Source organism: Mastomys coucha, unplaced genomic scaffold, assembly GCF_008632895.1.
Source record: "Mastomys coucha isolate ucsf_1 unplaced genomic scaffold, UCSF_Mcou_1 pScaffold8, whole genome shotgun sequence".
Taxonomy (NCBI): domain Eukaryota; kingdom Metazoa; phylum Chordata; class Mammalia; order Rodentia; family Muridae; genus Mastomys; species Mastomys coucha.
This window is the reverse complement of record NW_022196914.1, coordinates 10,709,047-10,731,797: the sequence shown is the minus strand read 5'-3', so window position 1 is coordinate 10,731,797 and position 22,751 is coordinate 10,709,047. Positions and strand designations below refer to the sequence as shown.

The window sequence follows — 22,751 nt, the reverse complement described above, 5'->3', positions numbered from 1 at the left end:
TGCTCAGTACCTCCTACTCTGATCTCCACGAGGATGTCCCTAATTCCTATGCCCAACCCACCAGACCTCCCCACCCTCTGGGGTCTCCAGTCCCTTAAAGGTTAGGTGCATCTTCTCTGGCTGAGTCCAGACCCTGTAGTCCTCTGCTGTATGTGCTGGGGGCCTCATATCAGCTGGTGTATGCTGCCTGGTTGGTGGCTTAGTGTCTGAGAGATCTCAGAGGTCCAGGTTAGTTATGACTTCTGGTCTTCTTATAGGGTCACCCTCCTCCTCAGGTTCTACCAGCTTTTCCCTAATTCAACCCCAGGAATCACCAGCTTCTGTCAATTGGTTGAGAGTAATTATCTGCATCTGACTCTTTCAGCTGACTGTTGGGTCTTTCAGAGGGCAGTCTGATAGGCCCCTTTTTATAAGTACACCATAGCATCAGTAATAGTGTCAGGCCTTGGGGTCTCCCCTTAAGCTGGATCTCAATTTGGGCCTGTTGCTGGACCTCCTTTACTCCAGGCTTCACTCCATTTCCATCCCTACAATTCTTTCAGACAGGGACATTTCTGGGTCAGAGTTTTTGTCTGTGCGATGGCAACACCATTCCTTCGCTTGATGTACTGTCTTTCTACTGGAGCAATATGCCTCAAAAGCCTACCACCTGTGTTCAAGTTGCCATGTGAATGGCATGTATGCCCCCCAACAATTATAACATTTTAAAATATAGATACACTTGCCTTTTCCACCAAATGTTACTAATGCAAACAGACAAGCCTAGTTCACAAACTATGTCATGAGCATCTTACCTAGAAAATCACTTCTTCCCTTTGTCATCCCTTTCATCAACCTGCCACTAGACAAGCTCTGTCTTGACCAGAGCCCAAGGCTGCTCTTTATTCCTAGTATATCTTTTCTAAATGTGTCTTCCTCCCTTTCCCCTCCAAATGTTTCACTTCTCTTAGCTGTCTTTTTATCCATAGCCTCAGTAAATTTGATGCCTTCAAACATACTTTTTTAGTAACCATCTTTGACTGGTGATATATGACGTTTCTCTGTTACTCTCTCCTCTATCTTCTGCCCTCTCTGTACTCACATACTTAGCTCAAAAAATCATGGTTTAGGAACCATCTTTCCAAGATCCTCATATAGAGTACAACCAAGAGCTTTACCTTATCTAGTTTAGGTCATGTAGCAAAAGCCAGTTGCCAGATCAAAAGATCTCTCAATTATTAATGTATATCAATAAATTATTGAAAAAGTCCAAGAAGAAAACAAATATAGGCCCAAATGTAATGACTGATTTAATTCAGAATTTGAAATCTGATTTAAGTAAAGAGGTAGAACTGATAACAGAAACACAAGTTGAGATTAAGATGTAATTGAAAAGCTCAACATTCCAATAAGAAATTATAGTGAATGTCTTACCCATAGAATGAACTAAATAGAAAGTAGACTGTAATTCTTCTTATGATAATTAATTTATTCACTTTATATCCTGACTGTTGACCATCCCTCCTCCTAAATTTGCACCTTCCACCAAGACCCTTGTCCCCTACCCTTCCCTTATCCAAGAAGAAGATGGACTTCCCATGCCACGACTATTCCCTCAAACTGGTACTCTCAATCCTTCTCTCAACTTTTCAATAAGACTCTCATGGTTTGTCCAATATTTGAGTGTGAGCTTCTGCATCTTCTTTTGTCAGCTGCTGGTTGGAGCCTCTTAGAGGACATGTTAGGCTGCTGTCTGCAAGCATTTTAACAGAGTATCATAAATAATGTCATAGATTGGGATGCATCTCAAGTTGTGGAAGATATTGGTTGGGCTTTCCATCAATTTTGCTGGGTATTTGTCTCTACATTTCTTTTAGACAGGACAAATTTTAGGACAAAGTTTTCTGGATAGGTTGGTGGTCTTATCCTTCCTCTAGGGGCCCTACCTGCTTAAAGTTGGGCACTTGAGTTTCCATATATCCACTGAAAAGTCTCAGCTAAAGTCATCCCCATAGACTCCTGGAAGCATCCTCAATCCCAGGTCTCCAGCATGTCCTTGGGATTCAACCCATTTTTTGTCCCTGAAGTTCTTTTAGACAGGAACAATTCTGGATCAGAGTTTTTGACTGTGGGATAGCAACCCCATCCCTCCACTTGAGATGGGCTCTACAGGTTTCCTGTCCCCACGATAGGACATTTTATTGAAGATCCCTCCCTTTGAATCTTGAGATCTCTCATCTCCCAGGATTCTGGTAATTTCTAGAGGGTGCCCCCACCTCCCACACCCCAAGGTTGAATATTTTCATTCATTCTGCTGGCCCTCAGGGCTCCTCTCCTGTCTTCCTCCCAATACCTGATGATGTTTCCCTTTTCTTCTCCCTGTCCCTTCTCCTACCCAGGTTTCTCCCTCAGACTCCCATGATTATTTTCATCTCCCTCATGTGGGATTGAAACATGTTGCTTTGTGGAATATGGTACTTTTATCTCTTTTTTGAAAGTCTGGTAGAATACTGCCCTAAAACTGTCTCTGGGCTTTTGTTTTGTTGTTCTTGTTGGGAAACTTTTAATGGCTCTATGTCCTTAGGGGTTATAGGACTATTTAAATAGTTTAAATGATCTTGATTTAACTTTGGTACATAGTATCTCTCTAGAAAATAGCCCATTTCATTTAGATTTTCCAATATGATGGAGTGCAGGTTTTGAAGTAAGACCTAATGATTCTGTGAATTTCCTCAGTGTCTGTCGTTATGTCTCCCTTTTCATCATTTCTATACTATCTTTGTACCTTTTAGTTATTGTGTCTCAGGATTGACAAACATGCTAATTTTCTCATGTTGATTTTCGCTTGGTTAATGTTATTTGATTGTTTGTATTTTTCTCTTTGTTTCTAACTGATTGATTTCTCCCTCAGGTTAGATTATTTCCTGCTGTCAACTACACTTGGGTGTCTTTGCTTCTTTTTAATTTCTAGAGCTTTCAAGTATATATTTAAATTGTTTGTCTGAGAATTCTCCAATTTCTCCATGAAGGCACTTAGTGCTATGAACTTTCCTCTTAGCACTGCTTTCTTTGTATAAGTTTGGGCATGGTGTGCCTTCATTTTCATTGAATTCTAGAAAGTCTTTAAATTCTTTCTTTATGTCTTCCCTGACCAAGTAATCATGGAATACTGAGTTGTTCAGTTTCCATTAATTTTTAAAAAAGGAAATCTAACAAAGGAAGCATCAAGCCGTGAGTAGTAATTTCAGGAGAGATCATGCATAGTTGTTTGAAGAGGTGGGTGTGAGAATTGATGTTTATGTTAATGACAGCAGTGTGGTTATTTTATATTCTAGTCTCTTTCACCTCCATGCCACTGTGATCTCATCAGTTTAACAGACCAGTAGAGCATATTACAACCAATATGCTCTCTTGGTTCCAGACTTTCTTGCAAGCTGACACAGAAAACAAATTGTGTGATTAATTTGTTGTTGTCATTTAAATTAATTTTTCATTTTTATTTATTCATTTTACATCCTGTTCACTGTCCCTCCTCCCAATCACCTCCTTCTACAATCCTTCCATCTCTCCCTTACCCTTCTTGTTTGAAAGGGTGGAGGCCTCTGTGGGTATCCCCTAACCATGGCACATTAAGTCTTTGCAGTGCTAGGCACTTCTTCAACTAAGACAAGACAAGGTAGCACAGCTAGAAGGACATATCCACAGACAGGCAACAGCTTTTGAGATAGCCCAAGTTATACTTGTTTGAGACTGACATGAAGACCATACTGCACATCTGCTATATATGAGGTAAGGGTGGCTAGGAGGCTAGGTCTAGCTGGTATATCTTCTTTGGTTGGTGTTTCAGTTTCTGAGAGCACCAAGGGTCCAGGTTAGTTGACACTGTTGGTCTTTCTGTGGAGTTCCTATCTTCTTTGGGACCCACAATGCTTCCCCTAACACTTCCATAAGAGTCCATAACACCATCACTGTTTGGCTATGTGTCTATGCATTGCTCTGAGTCAGATACTGGGTGAAACCTCTCAGAAGACTGCCATGCTAGACTCCTGTCTGCATCCATAACAGAGTATCATAAATAATGTCAGAGATTGGTGCTTGAGTATGTATGTCATGGGTGTCATGACATACTCATGAGTATGTTGGGTCAGTTATTGGTTGGCCATTACACCAGTCTCTGCTCTACCCCCTGTCTACATTTCTTGTAGATAGAACAAGTTTTGTTTGGAAAATTTTGTGGGTGAGTTATCCCTATTGCTCCACTGTGATTTCTCCAGGCTACAGGAGGTGACCACTTCAGATTCCATATCCCCAGTGTTTTGAATCACAGTTACAGTCACCGTCATTGATTCTTGGAACCCTTTCCTAACCAAGGTCTTTGTTACATCCTCAAGGAACCCTCCATGCCTCTGTCCCTGTCAGTTGCAAATTTTCATTCCTTTTCATAGCCATCTGGTCCTCTCTTCTGTCTCTCCCCACATTTGATCATGAACTTCCCTCCATTCCCATCTCCATCCCTTCTCTCACCCAGTTCAGTCCCTCCATCTGCCATCTATGACTATTTTATTCCCCATTCTATGTGAGATTCAAACATCTTTCTTGTGAATAAATTCCTTTTTTTTTGCTACTTTGCTTCTGTAGAGTATAACATGGGAATCCTGTATCTTATGGTTAATATCCACTTATTGTGTACATACCATGTATTTCCCTTTCAGACTGGGTTCCCTCGCTCAGGATATTCTCAAGTTGCATCCATTTGCCTGCAAAATTCATGATGTTTTTGTTTTTAATAACTGAATAGTATTCTGGTGTATAGATGTGTCACATGTTCATTATCTATTTTTTAGTTGAAGAACATCTAGGTTGTTTCCATTGTCTGGCTATTATGAATAAAGCTGTTATAAACATAGTCAAGCAATTATCTTTGTGGGATGTTAGAGAATCTTTTGGGTTTATGCCCAGGGATGGTATACCATTGTCTTGAAGTAGGACTATTCCCAGTTTTCTGAGAAACTGCCAAACTGATTTCCAAATCAGTTTGGATGTACAAGTTTGCATTCCCACCAGCAATGCAAAAGGGTTCTCCTTGGTCCCCATCCACACCATCATGTTTTGTTCTTAGCCATTGTGATGGGTGCAAGATGGAACCACAGATTTGCTTTGATTTGCATTTCCATGATAACGAAAGATTTTGAACATTTCTTTAAGTACTTTATGGCCATTTGATAACCTTGTGTTGAGAATTCTGTTTAGCTCTGTTTCCCTCCCATTTTATAAATATTTAATTTATTAAGCATTTTATTTGTTTACATTACAAATGTTACCTCCTTCCCGGTCTCTCTTCAACAAGACCCTATCCGATGCTTCATCCCCTTTGCCTCTAAAATGATTCTCCCCCATGCACTCACACCTCACCACTCTAGCATCCCCCTTCTCTGGGGCATCAAGCCTCCACAGGACCAATTGTCTCCCCTCCCAATGATGCCACACGAGGCAATCCTCTGCTACATATTTAGTGGAAGCCATGAACTATCCCTGTATACTCTTTGGTTAGTGGTTTAATCACTGGGAACTCTGAGGGGTCTAGTTAATTGATACTGTAGTTCTTCCCGTGTGGTTGCAATCCCCTTCAGCTCCTTCAGTCCTTCCCCTAACTCTTCTATTGGGTTCCTCAGGCTCAACCCAGTGACTGACTGTGAGTATCTGTATCTGTCTTATTCAGGTGTTGGCAAAGCCTCTCAGGGAACAGCCATAACAGGCTCCTGTCTATAAGCTCATCTTAGCATCAGCAATAGTGTAGGGATTTGGTGTATGTTGATAGAATGGATAGCACAGTGGAGCAATATCTGGACAGCCTTTCCTTGATCTGCTCCATTTTGCTGTATTTCCTTTAACAGGGAAAATTGTGGGTTAAATTTTATAGGTGAGTGAGTGGCTCCATCCCTTCACTGGGGGCCATGTCTATCTATTAGAGGTAGTCTCTTCAGGTGTTATTTCCCTGCGTTTTAGTATTTTGGCTAATGTCATTCCAATTGAGTCCTGGAAGCCTCTAAAAACCTGGCACCTGGCACAATCTAGTGGTTCCCCAAGTTCCCCATACCCATCTACTTATTTCTGTACATTCTTCTGGCCCTCTGGATTTCTGTCTCTTTCCATACTTAATCATGCCCCCCCTTTATATCCTCCCTCTTCCCTCACCAACCCAGATACCTTCCTCCTTCTGCCTCCTGTTATTATTTTGTTCCCCACTTAAAGGGAACAAAAAACCCTTAAACCTACTTAAAGTAGGTTTGAAGCATCTACACTTTGGCTTTCCTCCTTGTTAAGCTTCATGTGGTCTTTGAGATATATCATGGGTATTCTCAGATTATGGGCTAATATCCACTTATCAGTGAGTATATACCATGTATGTCTTCTTCGGTCTGGGTTACCTCACTCAGGATGATATTTTCTAGTTCCATCCATTTGGGTAGTTGATGTCTAACTTCTTGAGTTCTTGAGTTCTTTGCAAATTTTAGATAAATGCTCTGTCAGATGAAGGGTTGGTGAGGATTCTTTCCCAATCTGTAGGCTGACATTTTGTCCTATTGACAGTGTCCTTTGCCTTTCAGAAGCATTTAGTTTTCATGAGGTCCCATTTATCAATAGTTGATCTTAGAAAGCAAACATGTTTTAGAAGTGCTGTTTTTATAAAACATCAATATTCTAACTTACAACAAACAACCAAAGTCCAGCATGGCATTGGTACAAAAAGCAGACACATTAATCACTGGAGTCAAATTGCAGATATGGACATAAATCTACCCACCTATGGGTACTTGATTATTGATTAAGAAGCCTGAGACAAAAACTGAAGACTACATCTTCAACAAATAGTGCTAGTCAAACTGAATAGTTATACATTGAAGAATGCAAATAGATCTATTGTTAACCCACACAAAACTCAATTCCAAGTGGATCACAGAACTAAACACCTGGCCTGATACACTGAACCAGATAGAAGAAAAAGTGGTGAATGAACTTGTTGACAGGGGTAAACACTTTCTTAGAGAATACCGATAGCAGAAGCACTAAATGAACAACTAAAAAATGAAACCTCATGAGACTGAAAAGTTTCTGTGTAGCAAAGAGAACAGTCAAAAGGACAAAGTATCAGTCCACCCACAGTATGTGAGAAATTTTTAATAAGTGCACATTTGATATAATACTAATATTCAAAACACATCAATTACAAAAAGTCCTGGATATCAAGAAAATAAATAATCCAATTAAAATTTAGGGTACAGATGAAATTAAATTAAAAATGGATACAGATCCAATCAGAGAATTCTCAAACAATGGAATCCTATTCAACTGTAAAGAAAATGAATGAACTTACAAAATGTTATGTTGACAGCAGTAACCCAGGCCCAGAAAAGTCAAATGGAATCTCAAAGTAGTTATGATTTGCATTTTCCAGGATGTTGAACACATCTTTATATTTTCTCAGCCATTTGAGATTCATCTATTGAAAATCTGAGGTTTATATTTGGATTCCATTTTTATTGAAATATTTGTTTTTATGACATATAGTTTTTTGATATTTTATATGTTTTGAATATTAGTTCTCTATTTGTGGAATTGGTAAAAGTCTTTTCCCATTCTGTAGGCTGCCACATTGTCCTTTATTATTGGTGTCTTTTGCCTTGCAAAAGTTTTTCTGTTTCATGTAGTTCCCTTTATCAGTCATTTATCTTTGGGCTTGTATTATGGCATTTTGCTCAGAAATCCATTTCATGTGTCAGTGTGTTCAAGGCTATACCCTACTATAACTTCTATCAAGTTAAATGTATTAGGTTGTAGTTGAGTTTTTTGATCAATTTAGGCTTGTGTTATGTGCATAATGATAAATATAGATCTATTTGCATCTACATGGATCTACATATATCCAGTTTTTTCAGCATTATTTGTTGAAGATGCTGCTCTTTTCTCTTGATGTCTGCTTCTGGCTTTTTTATAAAAACAAACAAACAAAACAAAACAACAACAACAACAACAAAAACAGGTGTCTAAACGAGAGCAAAAATTCATCTCTGGGTCTTCAATTTGATTCCATTGATCAACATGTCCGTCTTTATTTCAAGGTGATACAGTTATTACTATAGCTCTGTAGCATAGCTTGAAATTTAGGATGGGGAAACCTCAAGCAGAATTGTTTTAGACATCTTAATTTGTTTATTTATCCATATGAAGTTGAAAATTATCCTTTCAAGTTCTGTAAAGAAGTGTGTTGTAATTTTGATGGCAATTGTATCAAATGTGTATTATTGCCTTTGGTAAAATGACCATTTTTACTAAATTAATCTTACCAATCCATTAGCATGGGATAGTTTCCATCTTCTGAAAGCTTCTTCAAAGATTGGAAGTTTTTATCATAATGATCTTTTATTTGTGTAAGCTATTTAAGCTATTTTGTATTATTTAAGGCTATTGGGAAGGGCATTGTTTCCCTGATTTCTAGCTCAGTCCATTTGTTGCTGGTATATAGCAAGACTACTAATTTTTTTGAGTAAGTTTTGTATCAAGCCACATTGCCAAAAGTGTTAATCAGCTGTAGGAGTGCCCAAGTAGAAATTTTCGGGATATGTAATATATTATCATATCACCTGCAAATAATGATACTTTCACTTTTTTCTTTCCAATTTGGATCTCTGTATCTCCTTTACTTGTCTCGATTCCATAAATAAACCTTGAAGTACTATATTGAAAAGATATAGAGAGAGTATAAACCTTGTCTTGTGCCTAAATTTACTGAAATTTCTTTGAGTTTTTCCCCATGAAAATTGATGTTGATTATAGACTTGCTGTCAACTGTCATTATTATTTTTAGATATATCCATTTTATCCCTAATGTCTGCAGTATTTTATCATGAACAGATGTTGAACATTGTCAAAGACTTTCTCTGCATTTAATGGGATTATTGTGCTTTTTTTCAAAGATTGTTTATATGATGAATTTCATTTACTGATATATATATATATATACTATATATAAATATAAATATACATATATCTAAATATAGATACTTGCATCTCTTTGATAAAGTCACATGACATATAACAAATACAGTATCATATATGATGTTTGATATAGGTTGTATAATATATGATAGTCACTCTATCATATATTATATAATATATTATAATTATATATTATAATTAATAGACTTGTATTTTTGTGGGACTCCTTACTCTAAGAACAAATGAGTCTCTGACTCTTTAGACTGCTCTCAGGACTATTTTTCTCCTGTTCACGACAGATGATCTTTTTAATTTGTTCTTGGATTCAATTTGAAAATATTTTATTGAGTACTTCTACATCTATTCTTGTAAGGGAAATTGATCTGTAATTCTCTTTAATATTTCTTTTACCTGGTTTGGCTATCAGATGGACCGTGAATTCATAATGGCAATCAATATACATCAACACTGAGCAATGACACTCTTGGACATAAACCCAAATTATATTTCATCCCAGCATAAGGACACTTGCACAGCAATGCTCATTGTAGCTTTATAAATAATGACCAGAAACTAAAAACAACCTAGATGTATCTCAAAAAAGAATGAACAAAAATAATATAGTAAGGGATTCAGAGACTCACAGCCAGACAAAGTGGGGACAGAGTAAAAATTAGAGGTCTACAGCAGTGCTCAGTGAATCCTGAAAAAGAAGAGTTAGAAAGTGTGGAAGAGCTAAAGGTGATTTAAAATATCAAGGAAGCACCACAGTGGTGGGGTATGCCTTTAACTCCAGCACTTGGGAGGCAGAGGCAGGCAGTTTTCTGAGTTTGAGGCCAGCCTGGGCTACAGAGTGAGTTCCAGGACAGCCAGGGCTATATAGAGAAACCCTGTTTCAAAAAACCAAAAAACCCAAAAAAACAACAACAACAAAAAAACCCAAGGAAACAGGAACCTCTGAATCAACTAAACAAGGTGCATATGAGGTCACAGGATTGAAACAGTAAGCACATGTCCTAAATGGGTATATATCTGCCCCTCCTATTATATATTATAATTATATATAGCATATTATATATTATATATATGCAATTATATTTAATATATATCATAGTATATGTATTATATAATGTGTAATATATAATACTATACATTATAATCATACATTATGATATATAATTTTAATATATACTGTATATTAATATATAATGTATAACACTTTAATATATAATATAAAATTCCACTACTTAATTCTATATTATATATTAATTATACTGCTATAGTATAACATGCAACATATACACGTCATATGACATATAAATACAGTATGATGTATGATGTTGGATATATGATGTATAACATATCATATATTATATAATATATATTATAATTTTTAGACTTGTATTTTTGTGGGACTCTTTACTTTGAGAACAAATGGTCTCTGACTTTTTAGACTGCTCTGAGGACTATTTTTCTTCTGTTGGGTTGCCTTGTCCAATTTAGAAATGAAAATATTTCACTTCATACATATATTTATATATATGTGTGTGTGTGTGTGTGTGCGCGCGTGAATGCGTGTGCGCGTTTGTTTTCATGGCTGATTGTTGTCTCTTAGAAGTCTGTTTGTTCAAATGGAAGAAATAGAGGAAGTAGGTTGGGGAGGAAATAGAGCAAGTGGTGGGATGGGTAACAATAAAAATGATTTATTGTATGATAAAAGATTCTATTTTCAATGAAAAAATAAATGATGATGAATCCCTTGAACATTCAACACTTTAAATACCACTGAAAATGAGACAGTAAGGAGTTTATACAGCCAAAGATGGTAGAAAACTGCCCTGCATCCAGATGCATGAGCCATCAGGTATAGAAATAGATAATACTTAGAATACGAATTCAGTTAGATGAGCTCTCCTAGATCAGACATGTACAAATACTGGGTAACACACCAGCTAACTGTTGACAAGATAACTACATAAAATCTACTGAACTGGCTCAAAACCATCAAAATGTTCCAAACTGACATGTCATAATACGAATGAAGTTATTTTTGTTATTTAAGCTACTAAGTATGAAAATGAACTGATAATAGAATAAAAGAAAAAATAGTGTATTTTTATTGACTCTAATCTATTGAGGATTTGACACTTGCTGAATGAATGAAACTTGTGTATTAGAGTTAAATATTGCTATTACTTTAAGAACTAAATTGTTTCAATGGTATAATTTCAAAATTTTCTAGAGATTTAAAACCATTCATTTGATAATAAGCCCAGAGACAACTGAACCAGTGAAGATGGAGAATTATGTTGCCAGATTTTTGAAAATTATATTTTTTAACTTCATATATAAGGATATCTATGAAATCACTACCCATTCCTTCTCTTTCCAACATTCTGTGACCCTATTATTTCCTCCTGAAATAATAATCACTTCTACAATTATTGCATACATACACAAACACTGAAGCACTTATACCTATGTATACACACAGAAGCATGTGCACCTACTCAAATACACATACACATACAGACACACACACACACATGCACACACACAGGAGTCTATTTAGTCTTGCATTAATAATATTTGTTTATAGTCAACAGCTTAGGAATTGGATATTCTAGGAAGGTAGTTTTTATCTAAAGAAAAATGATTCTGCCTCTCTCCACACTGACTTATTTATTTATTTATTTATTTTGCATTTTATTTTTTATTTATTTTTTTTTACATTTAATTTTATTATTTTACTAATTCACTTTACATCCCACTCGTTGCCCTTCTCTCATTCACCCCTTCCCACAATCCTTCCCCCATCCCTCATCCCCATCCCCTTCTCCTCTCAGAGGGTGCCCCCCACAGGGGTGGGGATGGGGAATCCCCTCACCTTGCCACTTCAAGTCTCTGTAAGGCTAGGCACGGCACGTCCTCTCCTACTGAGGCCAGACAAGGAAGCCCAGCTAGAACAACATATCCCACAGACAGGCAAGAGCTTTAGGGACAGTGCCCCCTGCAGTTGTTCAGAACCCACATGAAGACCAAGCTAAATATCTGCTGCATATGTGCGGGGAGGCCTAGGTCCAGCCCGTGTATGTTCTTTGGTTGGTGGTTCAGACTCTGAGAACCCCAAGGGTCCAGGTTAGTTGACTCTGTTGGTCTGCCTGTAGAGTTCCATCCCCCTTCAGGCCCACAATCCTTCCTTTTACTCTTCCATAAGAGTCCCCAAGCTCCAATCCACTATTTGGCTGTGGGTGTCTGCATCTGTCTGAGTCATCTGCTGGGTAGAGCCTCACAGAGGGCAACATGCAGAGCTCACAATTTTTTTTATTAGATATTTTCTTTATTTACATGTAAATTTCTCCATTCCCAGTTTATTGCCTATAGTTCTTTATATATGATGGAGCTTTGAGAAATGACTTATATCCACACTGGCATGTGTTCTTGTTTTGTCATTAAGTACCTCTTATTTACATAACCATGCTAGTGAGATTTCATGGGTGTAACATCCCTGTCATATCTAGAAAGTACTATTTTCTCCTATAATAGAGATTCAGGTCCCAAGTCTCCTATAATCTTTCTGCCTGCTTTTATTTGATGTTTGATAAGCCTTGGGTGAATGGGCTCTATTATAGGTGTAGCAACTGGGGCGGAGTGCAGCACAATCGTTTATTCTCTGCTTTTGTACAAGTTGTATATGTCTATAGCCTCTGGTTAGTAGAAAATAAAGTTGGATTGGTTTTTTGGACTGATGAGAATTAAGTCACTTATGGGTATACAGGTAAGTAATTAAAATGCAATTAGAAACTACATAGATTTGTTGAAATGGCAACAAAATAAAAGGTTTTATTCTAGGGTCTATGACCTCTACAACCACATTTAATTACCCAGTTTTATAATACCAGGTATAAATTCCCTCATACTAAAAGTGTATTATGTATAATTAGAAACCTGGTGCTTACTCCCAAGGTAAAAGGGATACTTCTGGGGATATATTTTCTTGCTGGTGATTGTGGTTTGTAAGTTTTACAGTAGGGTACCACTGCTGATTGACTTTTATACGCAGCAGCTTGCATAGAATTTTCAAATAACATAAGATCTAGTCATAAAGGAGGATACTTCCAAAATATTCCAGATAATACATACAGAAACATATAAACTCTCTCTCTCCCTCTCTCCCTTTCTCTCTCTCTCTCTCTCTCTCTCTCTCTCTCTCTCTCTCTCTCACACACACACACACACACACACACACACACACACACACACACACACAATTCTTGCTCTGCATATTCAATACAAGTAAGCAGAATTAGTTTTTCAGAGTAGCTTTGGACGGGTGATCACTCAGGCCACAGAGTTGTCTAACTGCGTCATGTAAAAAATCAAAGTTTCTTCTATCAGGCCATGAGGTCAAGAGGCAGTTTGAATCCAGCATGAGAAGTTCCAAGATCCAACTTTAAAGTTTCACAGATGATTTCCACTAACATTTCATCAGCCCAAGAAGTCACAGGGACACACCTTACTTCAAAGTGCTGTGAACAGTTCACAGAATCATCCTCAAAGGCTTCCTTTTAAAAAAGACTATTCTGCTCTTCAACACTTTAAAGTTTACTACAACTTCAAAGTGTTCAATAGGCACAGATGGGTAGAAGGGGACTCATCAGAAACAGGATAAAGTAGTTTTCGTCTTCACTGCTTTCCATGGCTGGTGACACTACTCTACTCTGGAAGCCTACTATCTCTACTGAGAACAGTTCAGTCTCACTGTGGGTACCAGTATCCATATCAGCATGGTGTCAACTGAGATTCCAGACATCCTGAATCTGGGCCATTGTTCAGCTAGGAAAGTGGTTTTCAATTGGTTCCAGTCCCTCTGTGGGTTGAATGACCCTTTCACAGGAATCAACTAAGTCCCTCAGAAAACATGGATATTTACATTATGACTCACAGGAATAGCAGAATTACAGCTATGGAGGAGTGATGAGACTAATTTTATGGTTGTGGGTTACAACAAACCGAGGAACTGTGTTAAAGGGCCATAGCGTTAGGATATTTGAGAACTATTGAGCTAGTAGCTTTATTAGTATAATTAAGAGAGTCCTGCTGATATCTCTCAGCAAACTTGGAAAACAAAATACATTCTGCCTTGACACCTGCCCTTAAGTCACTGTGGGAATTTTATAATTTAATATTTTAATAATTTAGGATGTGGAGATTGATCTTCTAGATTATTTGTTCTCTGCCTGTTTGCTGAATTAACTTAGCCATTTTCTGTGTCTTCTGTAGTGTCTCGGCATTTCTACATATGCCTTTACAATAGGAGCCTCACAAAATTTCAAAAATAAAATATGCACTTTTATCTGTGTTAGAAAATTCACAGCTAGAAATTTCTCCATCAAAAGCAACAACAACAACAACAACAACAACAAAAGCCAAACAAACAAATTCCCCAGACATTCTCTATTCCAGTTCTTCTTTTCTTCTTCTTCTTCTTCTTCTTCTTCTTCTTCTTCTTCTTCTTCTTCTTCTTCTTCTTCTTCTTCTTCTTCTTCTTCTTCTTCTTCTTCTTGTTCTCCTCCTTTTTTTGTTTTTTTTTCTTTCAATGTTTTATTTATGCCTCATTACACCAAAAGTAAATAGTCCATTCAAAATAAACTAATGACCTGCATATTTTCATATGAATAAATGGCTGTATATCTAAATAAGAAATAAATGCTAACCCTAGCTATCTATATTTAAAAAAAATAGTCTTTCCAGATTTTTGGATATTAAGGAGAGGTATAGGGTCTTAAGTTCTCACCAAAGGTGGTCAGGAAACCAACAGTTGTCCTGCAGCATCTTAACATCTGACTCAAAATTTCCTAATTGATACAATTTAAAAGATATTGTAAACACATTTTAAAATCCCTAGTTATTCTGAGATGGTTCCTATGTTAACCCTAGAATCTACCAGAAAAAAAATTAGCAGTTAATAGAGAAGACCAGATAATCCACCTGATTATACACATGCTCTCTTGAGGAAATCTCTCTGGTCATCTGGGGAATACTCAATGTGGGATTCTTATCTGGCCAAGTCACACTTTCTATGAGGAGACCCACAGAACAAGGCTAGGTCCCTTCTAAGGAGTCTTTGCTAGGCAATGTAACTAGTCCAGAGCAGTTCTACCCACCTCAATGCAGCATGACATTTAAACCAGAAGAGCATACTGGAGCAGAAGTGAGCAGAAATGTAAACTCTAGCACATTTTTATTGCTGCATGTCTGAAAAAAAGGGTAGTACTGGCAATGAGAAAAGAGACTTCTGCACAATTAATAGAAAAGTAAAAATGTTCCAAAATCTACAACAAACTTGTATCCAAGGAGTGATAGGTCAGTGATGTCCTGAACTTTTGTTGTTAGGTCTGGCTATGCAATAGACTTGCTTGGTCAACTGGCTTGGGTAGGGTTCATTTCCTGCCTCTTGAAGGGTGATTATGTGAAACAGAGCTATGATGGTTTCTGAGTGGTAAAATTCACACAAGTTCTTGGTTATTTGTATCAGGATCATTCCTTGTGCAAACTTTGATGTAGATGAAGATAAAGTGGTTTCTTGGTCAGCAATTGCAATTTCTTTCTTTTAAAGTCAGTGGGTTCCTTATATAGCTCTATTACAATCGGCCGAGATTTAATTTCATCCATCTTCATGAAGGTAAAACACTTGGTGCTGGTAAAACCGCTTTTTAGGCTTGTAATGTTTGAATTCAAGGAAGATGTCTGCACTTTTGGAAAACTTTTCAACATGTTTCTGCAGTTCAAAGCCCATATTAAAATGAACATAAGTATCTTCATTTCTTGAAGCCACAGGAGTATCTTGTATGGGATTTAAATCTATGCCATTCAAATCTTTCACACTGACTGTGATGTACAGGCCAATACACTGCCCCTGCATCTTTCAGACCAATTTTCTCAATCCTAATAGTGAGTAATGTCATCCCTGGTTCTGATGGCATCCATGGCAATAAAGTAACAGAAACTCTAGTAGAGAAAGAATCAGAGGGTCCTGCTTCAGCACCACCTTCTTCATCTTCTTCAAATTCCAAATTCTCTTCTTCACCAGGTGCTAAAATCCATCTTAATAGGATAGGCTGAACATCAAACGGGAATTATTTATTATATGTATGAATATTCTTCAGGATTGGTTCTAGCTTCTTTAGACCTCCAGTTTAAACTCTTATTGGGATGTGTGGACTGTAATGCTGCACTTCACAGTTACAAACATGTTGCAATTTTGCCTATGGTTATCCTTTGTTCTTCAGTGAATTCAGGATTATTGTGGTTTTTTTTTCTTTTTCTTTTTTTTTAAGTCTCTGGTTTATTAGTTCTGCTGTTCTATTATGAATGAATAGCAGTGGCAGCAGAATACCATGTGCAGTATGATGGCAATTTCCCAGTTGTTTTCCTGAATGGGCTTTTTCATAATGTTGAGCCTCAGCTTCCTTCTGTAAGTGTCTTGCTGATATCTGATACTCTTCTATGGCCTCCATCATTTGGCATCAAGAGTCAAAGTTGGTGCCTCTCCTAAGACTGGCTCCCCACTGCTGCAGCAGTCTCCCCCACCCACGCCCCCTCAAGCCCCTCCTAGAGCAAAACCAGGCTCTAGGATACCATCCTCCCTGGGCTTGGCCCTGACATTAACAGGGCCAGAAGGAACCTCTAAGGCCACCACTGTCCAGACTCATTTGCAGCCACAGCCAAACTTTGCAGCTCCAAGGCAGCTGCCCCACAGAAGCCACCTAGATCTGCTTCTTACATAGTTGTCACAACTTCAAATGAATCGTCAAGATTCAATTTCATTTGCACTTTGAAAATTTCTCCCATAAAAACGTACACTGAAGATTTTTATATTTGAAATTCAGCTCAAACCCCAAAGTTTAAAACTTTTAAGTGGAATTAAGAAAGGGAAAATAGCTCTGTAGTTGTCTTCCATAAGAACTACTGGAAAAAAATTCACCAGACTATATATACGCTATATAATAAATACATACACTGTAAATAAAAGAATCAAAAGCATCCCTTTTGGGAAAGAAAACAATGTTATAACAATTCTGTTGTTTACCAGATTTCCTGATCAATATTTAGTGAACAGTAATTACATATTTAAGGAACAAAATCACCTTCATAAGAAATCTTGAAATGTGTCATATTATTTTGTATATCTGTAATTAAGCTCAAATAAAGTTGATAAACACATTTTTAGAATATTGGGAAATATAAATAACCTTTTCTATTTAGTTAAACGGATGACTATAACATCTTGAGTATCAAACTAGTATCCAATATGTTAAAAATAAATCCCTGTGGAAAACATTAGAAATCTGAAGTGAGAAAGAAATGTACTGTAAGAGGGAAAGAAAAAGGACAGTAGATAAACACAGAGAAAGAAAATAGGAAAAAAAGAGAAATGCATAGAAACATATACAGATAAAGATAAGTACCCACTTTAATTCAATACCTTGATCAAAGAATTGGATCTCTCCTTGTAATTTTTGTAAAGAAGTTTAGGGTTGAAATTCTCTTTTCTCCTCTTGATCTTTACCAGAGGAAACAAAGTGATCACACATTACTGTTAGCAAAATTATAATTGCTGAAAAATATAAAGCTTATGAATACATACTTGTCTTAGGTAAGTTATCTTTGACCTTGTAAGGGAAATAAGCTGAAAGCTTGGTGGGAAGTATTTGAATGACTATAAACTAGGAATTATTTGATTTGTCACAGAGACAGTTCTCATCTTGAATGTGACTTGCAATTGCTTTATGTTTTGATCAGTAAATCTTGAAAACATCCCATGTTTCAAAGAACTATATAACCATGCTTTGCAGACTATAAATCAGATATGTAGAACACACTCTTCACTCCAACACTGTCAGCTTGATTTAAAAATGTTTGAAATGTGCTCATCTCCCGTCTGGCATAAGAAAGAAGACAGAAAACTTTAATAGAGTCCCAACAGAAAAACAGAAAAAGATACGTGTCTTCGTGTTGTTGATTCCTACTTCATTATTTCATGTCCACACACATTCACATATAAAGATAGATTCAAGATCACAGACAGGAAATGGCATTATGCTTGCAAGTAAATTAGACTGTGGACACACACTCAATTGAAAATACTGGACTAAGTGCATTCTTTTTGTTCCTTAGAATATTAGATTAGCTAAACTAGTGTTACCTGTGAGTATTGTGTTCCTAAAACTGCTATTAAATTATGCTATGAAACATGACATTTTATATGTAAAAAGTATCCTGTCCTAACTCTAGATGGAACATTTTCAAACTCATACTCTTGGCAAAACCACCTTCCCTCTCAGACTTTGGGAAGAAAAGAAAGGGTTTTTGGTTGGTTGATTGTTTCCCCCCCCCCTTTTTTTTTTGAGTCTACAGTGATAGTTGTCGATCTTCAGTGGCATTATCTTTGAGATGTCTACTTCATACTCAATACAGATCATTACTAATGATTCACCATTTCTGAGAGTTCATTTTATTGTCCTCCAAAACCTGTGACTTTTTCATGTATATAAGGTCATAAGAGGTTTATGTAAATTACTAGATCAAGAACTACTATTCACCACTGTGATTCATTTGAATTGTATGTGCTACAACACTAGATCCATTGAAGTAACTCTCTGGGGTTTAAAGACCTAGGATGCTAATTCACATATCTGTGTAAGACAAAATAAAAATTTTTTTTAATTGAAAATATATTCTTCTTTCATGGACTATCAAAAGTGGCAATGTTTTCTTTATACTTGTTTTGCAAAATAACTTCCTAAAACTTATGGAGAATTGTAGGGACTTATTTTTTGCCATTCGTTTAAACTATTATTAAGAATTTGCATTCAACTTGAAAAGATACAAGTTCTAGTGAAATAAATAATCATATATATTTATACATTATAATAGTATTGATTTTCTATGTATTTTAAAAACATTAAATGTATTCTACATATTCAGTTATTCAATTTATACCTCTACAATTTACAATACAGTAGTTGTATTCACAATATATATACTGTCTAGCTCTAAATTTTATATTTCAACATTTCCCTGCTTATATATACTTTCTTCTTAACTATAATCAAATTAATTCAAAGGATTAATAGTCATACAGAATCACTTTCTGTGTTTTTTTTATTTAAGGTTATAAGCTTCTTTAAGTTTCATGTGTCTTTTAACTGGAGTTTATACAGATTGCCTTTCTCCATGGTATAAAATATACACTCCTGTACATGTCATGAAAAGGCCTCCCCTCTTTTTTAGTTGTATAACATTTCCTAAATCCTTGGAATATTTTCCTCTGTCATTGTAGAATGAACTGTTTAACTATTAAAATAACAACCTACAAAATGGTTTTTATTATATTTTTGTTATTAATACTGTGTGGCTGTATGTTTTTATAAACCCAAGTTTTCTCAATATTCATCCTATATTTGTTGTTATATTATTTATCAATACAACCTGCATTGGTAATTTTAACATTATATTCAGTTTCTATGCCTGAATGTTAATAGACTCTTTGTCTGAGCTCCTGTCCCTTGAGTCACCCATATATCTCAGTGTGACTTCAAAATTTCGTTTTAATACTTCAACTTCTTCTGAGCTCTGGAACTACTCTAGTTCTATGGCAACACAATCTCACTTGTCAGAGTTCGTTCTTAGATAATAATTTGTCCTGTTGTAACTCATTGTTGATTGTGTTACATGAGTTGTACTTAAAAAGAATATAAAATCATGTTGTTTTGTTTCAAAACCTTCTCATCTTGCTATTCCATTCAACATAAAAATAAAATTCTTCACATGGTCCATTTCAGAGAATCATTGTTCCTTTTTTGATTGCTTTATAGATTTTTGAGACACACATATATATACATAGATATATTGATATATAGATGATATAGAGATATAGAGGTATGGAGATAGAGTTAGATATAGACATGATATAGAAATAGATATAATCTCCAAAACTTTTAAAGTCTCAGCAAGGTGAGCATGCACTATTTGAATTATTCTGAGATATGAGAAAACAAAGACTACTTTATTGTCTACAACACCTGCTGTTATAGATTGCTCATTACTTCTAACCAGCTCGACAATAGCATGGTGAATACTGCCTCTTCATCTGCCAAATCTGTAGGGAGGATATTCTATCTTTAGTATAGTATCCAACAAAGGATTAATCTTTAGGCCATAATATCTGGAAATAATTGATCACCCATAGTATACATATAATATATTTTACCAGTGGTTGTTTATCATTTAAATCCTCCACAAACTGTTGAACATTTTTTAGAGCATGCTAGAAAGTCACTAATGCAGCATTTGGCTTTTTGTGAAGCTTTTCCCTAGGAACACTGGTTCACACAAGGCTCAACTCATTTGTCTTCGCATTACACAAACAGACTAATTTTCCTTCTCTGCCATTCTCTCATTCCCGATTGATTGCTTAAGAATTGCACAAGATTTATTCCCATGCCACCCCACATCATCAAATTACATTATAAAGATCACATCTCACCATGGAGCTCAGCAAAGTTTTAAGCTTCATACTAATCACAAGGATTCAACTTCTCCCTAAATTTTCCCTGAACAGATTCCTGTTTGGCTCCATGAAATGAGAAATAAACACTGCTAGTCTCATGTTTTAATCTTTCAGTAAAGCCCTGTTATTCTTTCGTCATATTCTAGTCTATGATATTCTTGAGACTCTCAGCCAATAAGGACCAACATTTAAGAATAGTTTGTTTCTCTCTTCCCTGTTGTCTTATTTAGGGTTTTACTGCTGTGAAAAGACACCATGACCAAGGCAAGTGTTATAAAAGACAATATTTAATTGGGTTCAGTCAATTATTATCAAGGCAGAAGCATGGCATTGTCCAGACAGGCATGGTGCAAGAGTTGCTGAGAGTTCATCTTTATTTGAAGGCCAATAGGAGAAAATTAGCTCCCATGTGGTTAAGAGGAGGGTCTCGTTGCCCATCCCCACAGTGACACCCATCCTTCAATGAGGCCAGCTTTCTGTTTTCCAAAGCCTGAGTGTTCTGCAACCTGCTCTGTAGATTGACCTTGAACTCAGCTATTTGCATGATTGTCTTCTGAATACTGGGATTAAAGGCATGTATCACATGCCTTAAGCTTTTCTTTACCTAAAACTTGCTTTGTACCAAGCTGGCCTTGAACTCAGAAATATAGTTGGCTTTGTCTCCTGGGATGAATGTTATGTACCACCATACCTGGGCCTCAAGTTCTGGATTGTATTTCATTAGAGATTAAAATTTCAAAATGTTCCTTGTTCAACTGTGCTTGATTATAATACTCTTTAATGAGACTAAACTAGAGAACAAAGTCACTGCTGGGAGTTTTTGAGATTTCCTCTGTTAATACAATGAATAAAAATCTATTTAGTAGACTTATCAGATAAGGTCAGAAAGGAGTCACATTCTTCACCAAAATACCACAAAAACAGTGTTTAAACCACATACTGAAATTCTTCTCCACTGAAATATTTTGGTCTAGGTCTTCACAGTTTAAATTACTCTCAGCAACTAAGTCTTCCATATTCCTACTAGAATAGCCCACTAAACCCCAATTAAAGCTTCTTGCTTTCTGTATGCAAATTCCCCAAATCTACTTTCTTCCAAACAGAAGCATGGTTAGATCTATCTTATCAATACCTGACTAGTTGTACCAACTTCTGTCTTAGTATTTTACTACTGTGAACAGACACTATGAGCAAGGCAACTCTTTTAGGGATAACATTAATTGTGGCTGGCTTAGAGATTCAGAAGTTCGGTCCATTATTATCAGGTGAAAGCCTGGCAGCTTCCAGGCAGGCATGGTGCAGGAAGAGCTGAAAGTTCAACAATTTCATCTGAAGACCATTAGGAGAAGACTGGCTTCCCTGTGGTCAGGAGGAGGGTCTTATTGCCCATCCCTACTGTGACATACTTCCTCCACTGAGGCCACATCCAATTTAACAAGGCCACACCTCATAATAGTGCCACTGCCTGGGACAAGCATATTCAAGCCACCACACCAGGATACTTTCTTCCTACTGACTCAAGTCTTTGATATGGAACCAGGGTGCCTTGCAACAATTTCAGCCTTCATTTCAAGGCCATCCTCATTCCTTTGTGATTCTACTGACCTACTGACCTGAATATCCACTCTCCTTCAGGGACCTACAGACTCCACACTAGGTACATATTTGTGTAGTGGGCATTCATTCTCCATCCTGTCCTCCATTCTTGTCCTTCCAGCCTGAGGCTCTTCATCTCTTCTGCAGTCTACACATAGGAACCTTTCTCCTGTCATGCCTCCATATCCTAGGACAAGATCCACTTTTGTAAACACATTGTGTCCCCATCATTATTTGTAATGGTAGCTCCTTTCAACTTTTAGACATTTGGCCCTAAAGTCAATATCTATTCAATATCCAGGGATATATCCAGAAAACAAGGTAAAAACAGTCTAACATCCAGAACTTGTAGCTGACTCCAAGAGAATGACATCTTCCAGACACAATTGGACTGATGCACACAGGAAGTCAGATTGTGACAGCATACATAATACATGCTCAGGTTCACAGATAAAATCCTGCCCTGAGAATGGGAAGTGGACCCAAAGTTCCACCACTAAACAAGAAGCAATTCACAAGTGCTGTCTGCTAGGAATGGTAAAGATCAGTTTTTTTTTTCCAATAGACGGTTACTAAGTATATCAATCATGCTCCAGGAAAAGCC

At 36.7% G+C, this 22,751-nt stretch overlaps 1 pseudogene; it reads right to left on the bottom strand.

The window, feature by feature from the left end:
• Positions 1 to 15,443: 15,443 nt before the first annotated feature.
• On the bottom strand, positions 15,444 to 22,323 carry LOC116083847 (annotated as a pseudogene).
• Between the last annotated feature and the right edge of the window lie 428 nt (positions 22,324 to 22,751).